Here is a 13,255-nt window from a genome sequence, read left to right as displayed (position 1 = left end):
TCTCTGTCCAACCCTGTCATGCACCATCATTTATTGTTTTAATTTTCATACAAAGTTTACTCTTACTAGTCACATGCAATCCTAAACATCTTATAATTAGTGGCCATACATGTGTAATAACAAATTTAATAACATAAGTCTTAAAAACTAATATATTACCAACTATAAAATAAATAAATAAATTATATTCTTACAACATTAGCGTTAACTTGAAATGATTTTTGAGTGAAGTTGTAGCGTGTTAAAACTTATTTCTCTCGTGCTCTATGAAAAAAAAAAAACCTCTGATATATTTTCACAATCGTGCAAATCGTACACGGACAAGTTACATCAACTAATTAATGCGTTCAAACTTTCAGTCCACAGTCCTTATAAATAATAGGCTTTAGGGTGCCATTGAAGTACTGGCAAGCTAAGAAGATGAAGGAGAAAGGGAACCATGGAAGAAGAAATGGAGGGTTGGTCACAATGCCCTTCATCTTTTGTACGCTTTCGCAATGCTCGTACAACAAACTTATTTTTCTTTTTTGCTTCTTTTGGTTTTTGAGGATACTAGTTTTGATAATGATCTCCTTTTCATTTGTGTGTAGCAAACGAGATAGCTGAGAAGTTGGCTGTGGTAGGATTTAATACTAATATGATTAACTACTTAACAACACAGCTGCATATGCCAGTAACCAAAGCAGCTAACACCCTCACCAACTTTGGAGGGACTGCAAGCTTGACACCGTTGCTTGGGGCCTTCATCTCTGATGCATATATTGGTCGGTTCTGGACCATAACAGTTGCTTCCATCATATACCAAATAGTTAAGACTCTCTCTCTCTCTCTCTCTCTCTCTAAACAAATGAGGTGTGTACATGACATACTTCAAACAGATTCCTAAAAAAATATTGAGGTTCTGCCAAGAATATCCATGTGACAATATGGAGTGATTTTTTCAATTATTATATATTATCAAGTACTATAGAAAAAAAAAAAAAAAAAAAAAAAAAAAAAAAAAAAAAAAAACAGAATCCCCCGCTTAATTGAAGAAATTTTAAGTGGCTTGCCTTAAGGATTATCCAAACAACAAATAAATTTTATGGTAATATATATGAGTGAGTTCCATAATAGTCTAGATTCTTTTTTGTTTTTTTTGATAATCTGCAATTCATTAAAAAGAAGGCGTAAAAAGAGAGGGAAATCTTCCTTACAGACTGCAAGCAAGGCAAATGGAAGATTTCTAGAACTAAAAAAAAAACGCTGATTTCCAGATTCTCTAGTGATGATGCTGAAGAAATCACTAGTAAGCTACGAGTACTCTCCAGATCGAAGCAACACTTGCGAAGAGAAAATAGAAGATCGAACAGAGAGCACCGGTGTGGTGCCGGCCAAAAACCCTCCGACGATCAAATTAGAGTTTTTTAAACAACCCTAAAGTGCCAGAGTTGAGATAACTGTGTGTACCTTGGCTTATAAGAGTTTTGGAGTATATATAATGGCATGGATCCAAAATAAGTATCTTGGTGAGGAAGTATGTTCCTTCTAGAAGAATAATTTGTGGGTTTCACATATCATCTAGAGCCCTTTTCCTTATAGGAATCTTCCTGACTAAGGCCGAGTGTGTAGCGCAAGAACTTTCCTTATATGCACGTATGTCGAGGGCAAAGCAAGTCAAGAAAGAAGGTTGGGTTATTCCTTCAGCTTTTACCTACTAAGGTCGTCAAACTACGTACGTCTCCTATACAGTCGTCAGCCAACGTATGTCTCCAGCAAGGTCGTCAGCTCACGTATGTCTCCAGCAAGGTCGTCAGCTTAGGAACTTTAGCCTTGACTCCGTCAGCTAATACTTTAGCCTAACGCCGTCACGTATGGTGCATGACTTCGAGCGTCAAAAGGAGATGTCCTAATGACTATAGCTGACAGGTTCTATATTCCTGTCATCCTTCTTGACGTATTAACCATCTGTAAAAAACATCACTATCAATTGCCCCCCACTCCATTATCCCGTCAGCTATAGGTGACGGGTTATGGAGTTGTCATTATTGGGGAAATAGTTCATGCATGGTAATTCTCACCATCTTCATTAAATGGTGGGACACATGGCTTGGACTGATTGGCTCCGTGTCTGGATGAGCGTGTCGCTTCGTCTTTTGCGCCCCCTATCTCCTATATATATTTCATTTTTTCACCTTTTTTTCACTTTTCACATCCTGTTCATTCCGAGAGAAAGAGAGCGTCACTGTTGATCTCATTGCGCCGTCAACCAGATTTCAGTCAGATTCTTAAGGTCGTCCTTTTACTCGTAAGTTCCCTTCACTTTGCCTTTTTATTTTTCTAGTAATGCTCTCTGTTTGATCTTCTATTTTCTCTTCGCAGGTGTTGCTTCGATCTGAAGAGTGCTCGCAACTTACTGGTGATTTCTTCGGCATCATCATCTAGTATGCATTAAATTTACGCAACATAGTTCATATTTAGTACTTGTAACATGTAAGTAACAAACACCTTGAGCTGAGCATTTTTATAAAAGAAAAAACATTAGGTTAACCCAAAAAACATTTTACTATTCATACCAGAATACGTATGTCAAAATTAAGTTCAATTACTTTTTGTAAAATCTTGATTTTAGTTTCATAAAAAAAATGTCTGAATTTTTCTATGCTTCAAATTAAAAAAAAAAATTATATATATAAGAAAAGACTTATTTTTGTTCCTTATATTTTGGCTCTATTTCAATTTAATTTTCAACTTTTCATAACTTTTACTTTACTCCTTTTAAATTTGCTATCATAATGATCCCTACAGTTATTTCAATTACAGAAAATGATTACATGATTGAAAATAGCTAAATTTTTAATATTGAGCATTTTTAGTAAGTGAAAGTAGGGGTGTGCATAGGTCGGGTTGAGGGAATTTTCTGACCCAATCCACCATGGTGGGTCAAAAAAAAATTCAACCCAACCCAACCCACATGGATCGAGTTGGGTTGGGTTGAACCCATGGGTTGGACAAATTACTATTATTAATTTGAGTAAAAAAAATATAAATATAAATATATTAAAAAACTCAAAGATTAGTATCAATGTAATTCCTTAAAGGCAAACAACACTAATGACTAAACAACAATAGCAATTTACTAGGGTTTGTGTGAATTAATTAGCTTTTATATATGATAGGAAGAGTAGGTTATTTTAAAAAATTTATTAATTATATAATATATTTTAAATATGTACATATGTGTATATATATATATATATATATATATATATATATATATATATATATATATATATATATATATATATATATATATATATATATATGGGTGGGTCAGATTGGGTTTGGCAAGTTTGAAATTTTATGACCCAAACCCAACCCGACTTGCTATCAAAATTTTTTTTGTAACCCAACCCAACCCACCAAGGCTTAAAACCCGACCCAACCTGGCGAGTTGGGTTGGGTTAGGTTGAGTCGATTTTGGCGAGTTGGTGGGTTGGCTACACACCCTTAAGTGAAAGAATGGTAAGGACCAAAATGACAACAAATTTTAAAATATAAAAACCAAAATGAAAGCTATAAAAATTTGAAAATTTAACCAAAATATAGGAAAAAAAAAAGTGTTTTCTTCCCCCCCCCAAACAAAAAAAAAAAATTCTTTTTTTTTCCTTCCATTTTTGTATCATCTTTATCTAAACAAGAAATTTTGTTCTTCCTAATTTGGAAAATATACGTACAGGGCATGATTAGCTTAACACTCTCAGCAGTACTGCCACAACTAAGGCCACCCCCATGTAAAGGTAATCAAGTGTGCCAAGAAGCCAATGCAGGACAGGAGGCAATACTATACATATCTCTCCTACTACAAGCCATGGGATCGGGTGGGATCCAACCCTGTGTGGTGACATTCGGTGCAGACCAATTTGATGAGTCAGATCCAAACCAAAGCACCAAGACATGGACTTACTTCAACTGGTACTATTTTGTCATGGGGGCATCCGTACTATTGGCTGTGACACTGCTTGTTTATATTCAAGATAACGTTGGATGGGGTTGGGGCCTTGGCATTCCCACCATTGCAATGTTAATTTCAATTGTTACTTTTATTATTGGGAAACCGCTTTACCGGAACTTGGATTCGGTTGGGAGTCCATTTACCCGGTTGGTTCAAGTGCTTGTAGCAGCGTACAAGAAGAGGAAGCAGCCTATGGTTTCTTATCCTAAATTATTATACCTACTATGATGGATGAATAATAAAAACAATGTTAATAATGAACTAAAATGTTAAGAATATATTTTATGTAGTTGGCTAATCCTTTGACAAAATACACTTTACTTGTATTTGGGTAGATCTAGGATGTGTTTAATACTTCAAAGAACATGTTGTTCAAGTCTAGTACTAAAGCCATGAAGATTGGACCAAGAAACAAGTGAAGAAAAGGTGTTCATTAAAGCTAGACAAATAGCTGGACACCTGCTAGACACCTGTGGACACCTGCTCGACACCTGCTATCTATCGAGGTATCTATCGAGGTTACGGAAATCAGAATTTTCAGATCTGATTTTTGGGCAAGGCTTTTGTATTTGTGTATGGTTTCTTTTCTCACAACCCTAGACGTATATAAGGCTTATTTTAGAGGCCGTCACATAAGAGAATACAAGGAGAAAATACGCAAAAGGTGATCGAAGCCTTATTCTTTCTGAAAGAAGTTACTGCGTCTTTTGCGCCTTAGAGTTTTGTAACAAAGTGCTTCTTAATCTTCATTATTGATGAAGTGAAGAACTTTGCAACCAACATTCTTCTTTCTCAAGTTGGTGAGTGAGTCACGTACTAGGATTTGTGCAAAGGAGTGAGTCACATACTGAGATTCGTGAATCAAAGGGTGGCGTTCATATATTGAAGAGTTCAGAGGTTCTAAAGCGGTAGAAGGTTTCTGCTGTGAGTTCATCTACGAAGATTGTAGAGTCTAGGGACAAAGGTTTTGTACTAGATCTGAAACTTCTCTTTACTACAGTGAATTGCTTTTCGGGAAGGTTTCCTCCTAGGTTTTTTACTGTAAAACTGGTTGGTTTCATTGGTTTTCCTGGGTCATCATATCTTGTCTTATTTATTTTTCCGCTGCACTTAATTTTGACATGATATTGATAATAAATCTAATTAACAACTTGGGTTTAAAACTTGTTAATTCTATCAACCGGGGTCTAAATTTCCCAACAAATGGTATCAGAGCAGGCACACTCTGATTAGGGTTTAATCTTTGCTGTGTGATCCATTGACCCTTGTTGTCATGGAAACTCTTGATTGTTTTGATTTGCATGATCTTGTGTTGAATGATAATGATGATATTCAAGATGCCTATTGCAAGGTTTATAATTTTTGTATGAAATCTCTTGAATGTTCTACAAAATTAAAAGCTAAATTTAAAAAGGTCAAGCTTGAAATAGATGATTTAATTGCAAAAGTGGATGAAGCCAATAATTTGAATGAGAATTTTAAAAATCAAATTTCATCTCAGGTGGACAAAATTAAGAGTTTGGGAGAGCAACTAGTTGAATTTAAAGCCGAAGTTGAAAATTTAACTAGTACCAAACTTGTTGTTGAGCCTAACTCAAAAGAAAAGATTTTTATATTCCCCCATTCAAAAGGAATAATGAAGAGTTGGAGGCTAATATTGTTAGGATAGACAAAGGTAAACAATCTGATGTTAACACTAAAATTTCTAAACCTATGTCTAAAACTCCTCCTAGGTTGAATAAAAATTCTGAATTTGTCCTCACTTGTCATCATTGTCATATTATTGGTCATATTAGGCCAAATTGTCCTAAGTTGAGGTCTCTGTCAACCTCTAAGGTTAGACCTCCTTCTAGGATGTCGAGTAGTTCTAAAACTACTCATGTTTGTCACCATTGTGGTGTATTCGGTCACACTTGGCCTAATTGTTTCAAGTTGTTTTCCCATAAACGTGTGTCCAATAGGTCTCATCCTTTGTCTAAAGGCTTTGTACCTATTCTTGGTGAGTTATTAAAAGTCTTGAGCTTTTTAACTCAATTTCAGAAGAATTCTAATTCTTCTATGTTCTTTAGTAGTCATACTAGGACATGTGCATTTTTTTCTTCACGGCCAAAAACTCGTGCTGTATGGGTGATAAAGGATCCTAAGACTTAATTGTCTTTTTTGTTTGTCCTCTGCTTTAATTCTTTCTATCTAAAGTAGGACTCTCTTTGCTTGATTTCTTATCTGCTTTTAAAATTATGCTTTCATGCAACTGCATTTTTCTATCATACTTTCACGCATATGCATCTTTCTTTCATGCTTTCATGTTGTTTGTCTGTTTTTGTTTGGTTGTTTAGTTTTTATTTTGTTTTACAAAAACAGTGTGTGTTTGTGTACATTGGTTCTTGTGAACCTTAAAATGGTCTTTGAAACAAAGTTTTCTAAACTTTGTATCTCTTGTAGCTTAGATGAGCATTCCTATGCACAACTAAGTAAGTGAGCTTTGTGGCTCTTTGTTTGTGATGAGTAAGGTTAAGTGATCTCTTGTACTTAACACTCGTATCACTTTTTTTGACGGGAAGGACTAGAAAATCCTAAGAGAAAGGCATAAATAACCATCTCACCACTATTACCCGCCAATCATGATATGACATCTGTATGCTTCGGCATAGCAAAAGTGCAATGTCAAAAGCTTAACATAATTGGGTATTTCTTTTCTCTCCTTTATATACTCATGCATGATTTGCTTAATAAAAAGAAAATATGCAAAGAAAATAAAATCAAAATGAACAAAATGCTTTAAATATGATTGCAAGCGTGTTTTCTAGGAGATGTGGGAGTTATAGGATGTACTCCAAAGGTGAGAGTCCCCATCAAACAGTTATAATTGTGTGTGAGTTAAAGTAATTTTCTCATATCACAAATCGTCATAACATAGAGACACTTATGCATTCTTGCGATGTTTTCACACACAAGACGCAATATTCTTTGCTACTTTTGATACATGTGCAGGTACAATGTGATTTGGCCATCACAAGGTTTACATGTGTTGATGTATACTCACTAAACTGTCTTGACTTATTTTCGAAATATAAAATCGGTTAAACTTGTTTAGTGTGCGTGTGTGTGTGTGTGTGTTTTGGGAGCTATATGCTTAACTCTTTGTTATTTGAGAGATGATTTTGAGAGTCGAATATGTTGATTGGATCATTGGTTGAGTTGCATGCGTGATTGCATTCATGTCTGTGTTTTTCCCTTCTCGAAAAACTGTTTTTAAAAGCTGGCTCGACACCTCCTCGATACCTAGCTGTTTGTCGAGCTTCTTAGCTTTTTCTTATCGCAATCTCGACATCTTCTCGACACTTGGTGGATCGATCGAGAAAAATTTTGTCCTCTCAATAGCTTCTCGACACTTAGTGGATTGATCGAGCTTTTGTTCTCGTGTCTTTGCTTTGTTCCTCGACACCTTCTCGATAGCTCTATCTATTGACGTTGCTTTTCTCGACACATTCCTTGACAGATGCCTCGACACCTTTCGATCCATTGAGATCCTCTGCATGCATTGTTTTAGAATTTGTGGTTTCCGTTTAAGATTCTACAAGTTAGGGGGAGAAATACATGCCCTTGTAAGGGGGAGATGTGTTTTATCTTGTTAGGGGGAGTGTTTACCTCCTTGTTGTTGTAGGAGCTTCTTTTAGCTTCTTGTTCTTGTACCTTAGGTCTTGTGACCATGTTTACATACATTGTGCTTATCTTTGATATATATGTGATGATGTATGTTTTATTCACCTACCTCTACATGTGTTGTTTCTTTTCTATCTTTATACACATGCTTCTTTATTTTGTATGCAATCTTTTATTTCTGTTTCACACTAAGATGCCTTAATGAGTTTTGTTTAAAGTGTTTCAGAAATACAGGTTGTCAAAGTCTTCTATGTCATGAATTCTCTTCTTGCAAAGTTTTTCAAGAGTTTATGTTAGGGTAGATTTTATTGTATTCAACAAGTGAATATGAGTTGAGTGATTTATGACTACTTTCATATGTTAATTTGTTTGTTGTGGTTTCGTCACGGATTGCCAAAGGGGGAGATTGTTAAGGACATATTTTATGTAGTTGGCTAATCCTTTGAAAAAATGCACTTTACTTGTATTTGGGTACATCTAGGATGCGTTTAATACTTCAAAGAACATGTTGTTCAAGTCTAATATTAAAGCCATGAAGATTGGACCAAGAAACAAGTGAAGAAAAGGTGTTTACTAAAGCTGGACAGATAGCTAGACATCTGCTAGACACCTGCAGACACCTGCTCGACACCTGCTCTACAGATAGCTATCTATCGAGGTTTAATGAGGCTCAACACCTGCTATCTATCGAGGTATCTATCGAGGTTACGAAAATCAGAATTTTCAGATATGATTTTTGGGCCAGACTTTTGTATTTGTGTAGGGTTTCTTTTCTCACAACCTTAGACATATATAAGACTTATTTTAGAGGCCGTCACATAAGAGAATACAAGGAGAACATATGCAAAAGGTGACCGAAGCCTTATTCTCTTTGAAAGAAGCTACTGTGTCTTTTACGCCTAAAGGTTTTGTAACCAAGTTCTTCTTGATCTTCATTATTGATGAAGTGAAGAACTTTGCAGCCAACATTCTTCTTTCTCAAGTTGGTGAGTGAGTCACGTACTGGGATTCGTGCAAAGGAGTGAGTCACGTACTGGGATCCATGCATCAAAGGGTGGCATTAATATATTGAAGAGTTCAGAGGTTCTGAAGCGGTAGAAGGTTTCTGCTGTGAGTTCATCTACGGGGATTGTAGTGTCTAGGGACAGAGGTTTTGTACTAGATCTAAAACTTCTCTTTACTATAGTGAATTGTTTTTCGGGAAGGTTTCCCCCCAGATTTTTTACTATGAAACTGGTTGGTTTCATTGGTTTTCCTAGGTCATCATATCTTGTCTTATTTATTTTTCCCCTACACTTAGTTTTGACATGATATTAATGTTTGTTTGTTTTAACAAGTTTGATTTATAATAAATCTAATTAATAACTTGGGTTTAAAACTTGTTAATTCTATCAACCGGGGTCTAAATTTTCTGAGATCAAATAAAAGTGATATTACTCTAATCACCATAAATTATCAATAATTGTTAATAATTTGTCACTAATGACATATTACTCTTATAAATTATAACATATATGATCTCGCCTGAGAGGGAGTTCCCAAATTAATAAGTTACATCAAACTAGTGTCAGCCCATGAGTGACTAAGTACTGTCACACAACAATTTTGTTGAGGTCATGAACTTTCTTGTTAAGTTTTTAACTTATTTTGAATCTTTGATTATTGACCAACTTTTTATAATAATTTTATTTCTTACTTTTTCAAAGTACAATTATACATTAGCTACTTTTCAAAAAAAAGCAATCACTAAACCAAATAAGTTGAGTCAATCGAATACTAATATCTAGCATGCATTTGGTTATGAATTCAGGTTTCTTGATAAGGCAGCCATTGTGATTGAAGAAGACAACCTAATGATCAAATCTGGGAAAAACCGAACTTTTGGAAGCTGAACACCGTTCATAGAGTGGAAGAATTAAAATCAGTGATCCAAATGGGTCCTATATGGGCTGCAGGCATCCTTCTAATCATAGCCTATGCACAACAAAGCACATTCTCACTCCTACAAGCCAAAACCATGAATAGGCACCTCACATATTCCCTCCAAATCTATCCTGGCTCCATGACTGTCTTCACCGTTGTCTCCATGCTCACCACAATTGCATTTTATGACCAAATTTTCATTCCCTTAGCCCGCAAATTTACCGGGCTTGACCGTGGCATCACCTTCTTGCACCGAATGGGAATCGGGTTTGTTATTTCCATATTCGCCACTCTAGTTGCCAGGGTTTGTGGAAGTGAAGCGTAAAAATGCGGCTTTAGCATATGGTCTCATTGATCAGCCTCATCCTACTATCCCTATATCAGTATTTTGGCTTGTACCACAGTATTGCCTTCATAGGATTGCTGAAGCTTTCATGTCCATAGGACAGTGGCGGAGCCACACACAAGAGTGGGGGGCCAAGGCCCCCCCAAAATTTTTAAAAATTATTTTATAGTATATATATTATTTACATTTTTAAAAATGTAGCATGTAAAAATTGAAGTTGGCCCCCCCAAATTTTGAGTCATTTCGATGGTGCTCTTAAAAGAAAGAGAAATTATATTAAAATCATTTAATTTAAGAGGTTTAACAAATTAAACTATGTAGAAACTGATAAATTTTTGTACATGTCTAATAGAAGAAATACATGACTTTTATATACTCATTAAAATTTAGAAGATGATAAATTCTCTTAGTAAATTAATTTATATGTATGTGTATATGTAGAAGTTTTTCTTAACTAATATATTATCATTACCAACTTGGCCCCCCCAAACCAAAATTTTTGGCTCTCCCCTTGCCATAGGACATCTTGAGTTTTTCTATGACTAGGCACCAGAAAGCATGAGGAGCACTGCTATGGCACTGTTCTGGTTGGCTATTTCATTTGGTAATTATCTGAGCACGCTTTTGGTTTCCTTAGTGAACAAGTATAGTGCAGGGCTAAATGGAACAAACTGGCTTCGAAATGACAGTTTGAGTAAAGGAAAGTTGGAATACTTTTACTGGCTGCTCACATTGTTGCAATTTATAAATCTTATTTACTATTTGTATTGCGCTAAAATTTATACATTTAAGCCTATTCAGATCTATGGGAAAGAAGAAGGTGGTAGCTTTGAAGAAGATGGAGTAGAGCCTGCAAATCGGGTTTAATTGCAGTTTTAGGCACAGTTGGGGTTCAATTCCCCTATTTTGTAGCTTCACTCCCTTCTAAATGACCATGCTTGTAGAGAAAATTAAACGAGGAAAACATGTACTTTAAATGATATCAATGTAAAATGAAGATTGAATTACCATACCAATTAATGCATTTTGCTAGAAACACAAAATGAATAGTATTGTATTTCAAAAAATAATAGAATATACATGAGTGCCTTTATATAGGAGGCAGATGTGTGTAGTATAAGTAAGAGTGCTATACAAGTAAACAAGGTAGGCCTAAAGCCCACAACCCAATACAGGTTAACAGCCCCTCTCAAACTCAAGGTGGGTGTGAGACCAACTTGAGGTTGTCAACCAGAGCACGATGGCCTCCCTTAGGATGTGACATGCTGAAGATATTTGCAAGTTGATCTTTAATGGAGACCGAGAATAGCTTGAGAGCACTATGGAAAAGATGATAACGGATAAAATGACAATCGATCTTAATGTGTTTAGTCCATTCATAGAAGACATCATTGTGAGTAATATGAATGACACTCTAGTTATCACAATAAAGAGGAGTAGCAAAGGATGTGGACACACCCAAGTCCTTAAGAAGCCATCGTAGCTAAATGAGCTCAGATGTGGTATTTGCAAGGGCATGATATTTTGCTTCAGTACCGGAGTGGGCCATAAGGGTTTATTTCTTGTTTCGCCAAGAAATCAAAGAACCAAGAAGAAAGCAATAACTAGTGGTGGACTTGCAATCAGTGGGATCTCTCGCCTAATCGGCATCAGAGAACGCACGGAGAACAAGAGGAGACTGAGCTAAGTAGAAAAGGCCATGAAAGAGAGTGTCTTTCAAGTATCGAAGAATGCACAGAACAACACCATAGTAAGTCAATCGTGGAGCAGACAGATACTAGCTCACCTGGTGAATAGCATAGGAAATGTCTGGACAACTGACAGTGAGATAAACTAGGTTGCCAACCAATCGTCTGTAAAGAGAGGGATTAGACAATGGCTTCCCCCCCCCAAGGGAGTCAGATGCGCATTAAGTTCAACCGGAGTGTTAATAGTCTTGCTATCAGTGAGTCCAGCTCGAGACAAAAGTTCAGAAGCATACTTGTATTGAGTAATATAAAGACCATCTGTGGAATGAGTGGTTTCAAGACCCAAGAAATAGCTGAGATGTCCAAGACCTTTCATCCCAAACTACTGACTAAGAAAATCCTTGAGTTCTTGAGTGCCACTGAGGTCATCACAAGTTATGATCATATCATCCATATATAAGAGAAGCAAAATGGTGTCGTTGTTAGTGTGATGAAGAAATAAGGCAGAATCATAAGGACTGGCAGTGTAACCCAAGCAAAAGATGGTGGAGCTGAACTTGGAAAACCAAGCTCTTGGAGCTTGTTTATGGCCATAAAGTGCATGTCAAAGGTGACAAACCTTATTTGATTCAACAAAAAGACCAGGAGAAGGTTGCATATAAACTTCTTCACTTAAATCCCCATTAAGGAATGCATTTTGACATCCATCTAAAAACTGTCCCATTTACTAGTAGCGGCAACAGCTAAGAGGGCACGAACAAATGAAATATGAGCAACTGGAGCAAATGTCTCTTCATAATCAATCCTATACTCCTGTGTAAAACCTTTTACAACAAGACGAGCATTATAGCGCCCAATGGACCCATCACAATGAGTCTTGATCTTGTAGATCCACTTACAACCAACCACAGATTTTCCAAAGGGGAGAGTCACCAAATCCCAAGTATGGTTTTTTGATAATGCATCAAGTTCCTCTTTCATTACAATCAGCCATAAAGGGTCAATGGATGCCTCACGATAGGTGTGAGGCTCGTGCAGTGTAGCAAGGGTAGTATAACAATGATACTTTAGTAAATGTGCAGGAATGGAACTTACTTGTGTTGAGTGACGAGGTGGAATGTCTTATGCAAGGTCTTTAGGTGGAGCAAGAGCAAGGGGCCCAAGCTCAAGGTTGGGTGGCTCATCTTCCACCTATTCATTAGAGGGTGATCCAAGAGAGGCATCAAAAATATTTGGTGGTTGCAAAGAGAAGTCTATAGGAGGATTAGGAGTAACTATAGAAGGAATATGTGGCTCATCTAGGAAAATTTTCAAGACAGAGGAGGTAGATAGAGAGGCACGAAAGTGAGAGAGCTTGACAAATGAGCGATGTTTCCAAAAGACAACATTGTGGGAGATGGGAAGATGATGAAAGACAAGATCATAATACCGATACCCTTTTGAGTTTTGGCATAGCTAAGAAAACAACAAAGTCTAGATTGAGGCTTAAGTTTGTTATGCTCATGTGGCTGAAGAAGAATGAAACAAGCAAAACCGAAGGAGCAAGATGGTGATAGTCTAGAGGTGACCCAAAAAGGCGCTCATATGGAGTTTGATTTTAGATAATAGGACTTGGAATGCGATTAATAACATGTATAGCAT

At 36.4% G+C, this 13,255-nt stretch overlaps 1 pseudogene; it reads left to right on the top strand.

The window, feature by feature from the left end:
- Positions 1–420: 420 nt before the first annotated feature.
- Positions 421–11,723, top strand: LOC142605892 (protein NRT1/ PTR FAMILY 3.1-like; annotated as a pseudogene).
- The last annotated feature ends 1,532 nt before the right edge of the window (positions 11,724–13,255 follow it).

This window comes from Castanea sativa, chromosome 8, assembly GCF_040712315.1.
Source record: "Castanea sativa cultivar Marrone di Chiusa Pesio chromosome 8, ASM4071231v1".
NCBI classification, from domain to species: domain Eukaryota; kingdom Viridiplantae; phylum Streptophyta; class Magnoliopsida; order Fagales; family Fagaceae; genus Castanea; species Castanea sativa.
This window is presented reverse-complemented; position numbering and strand designations above follow the sequence as displayed.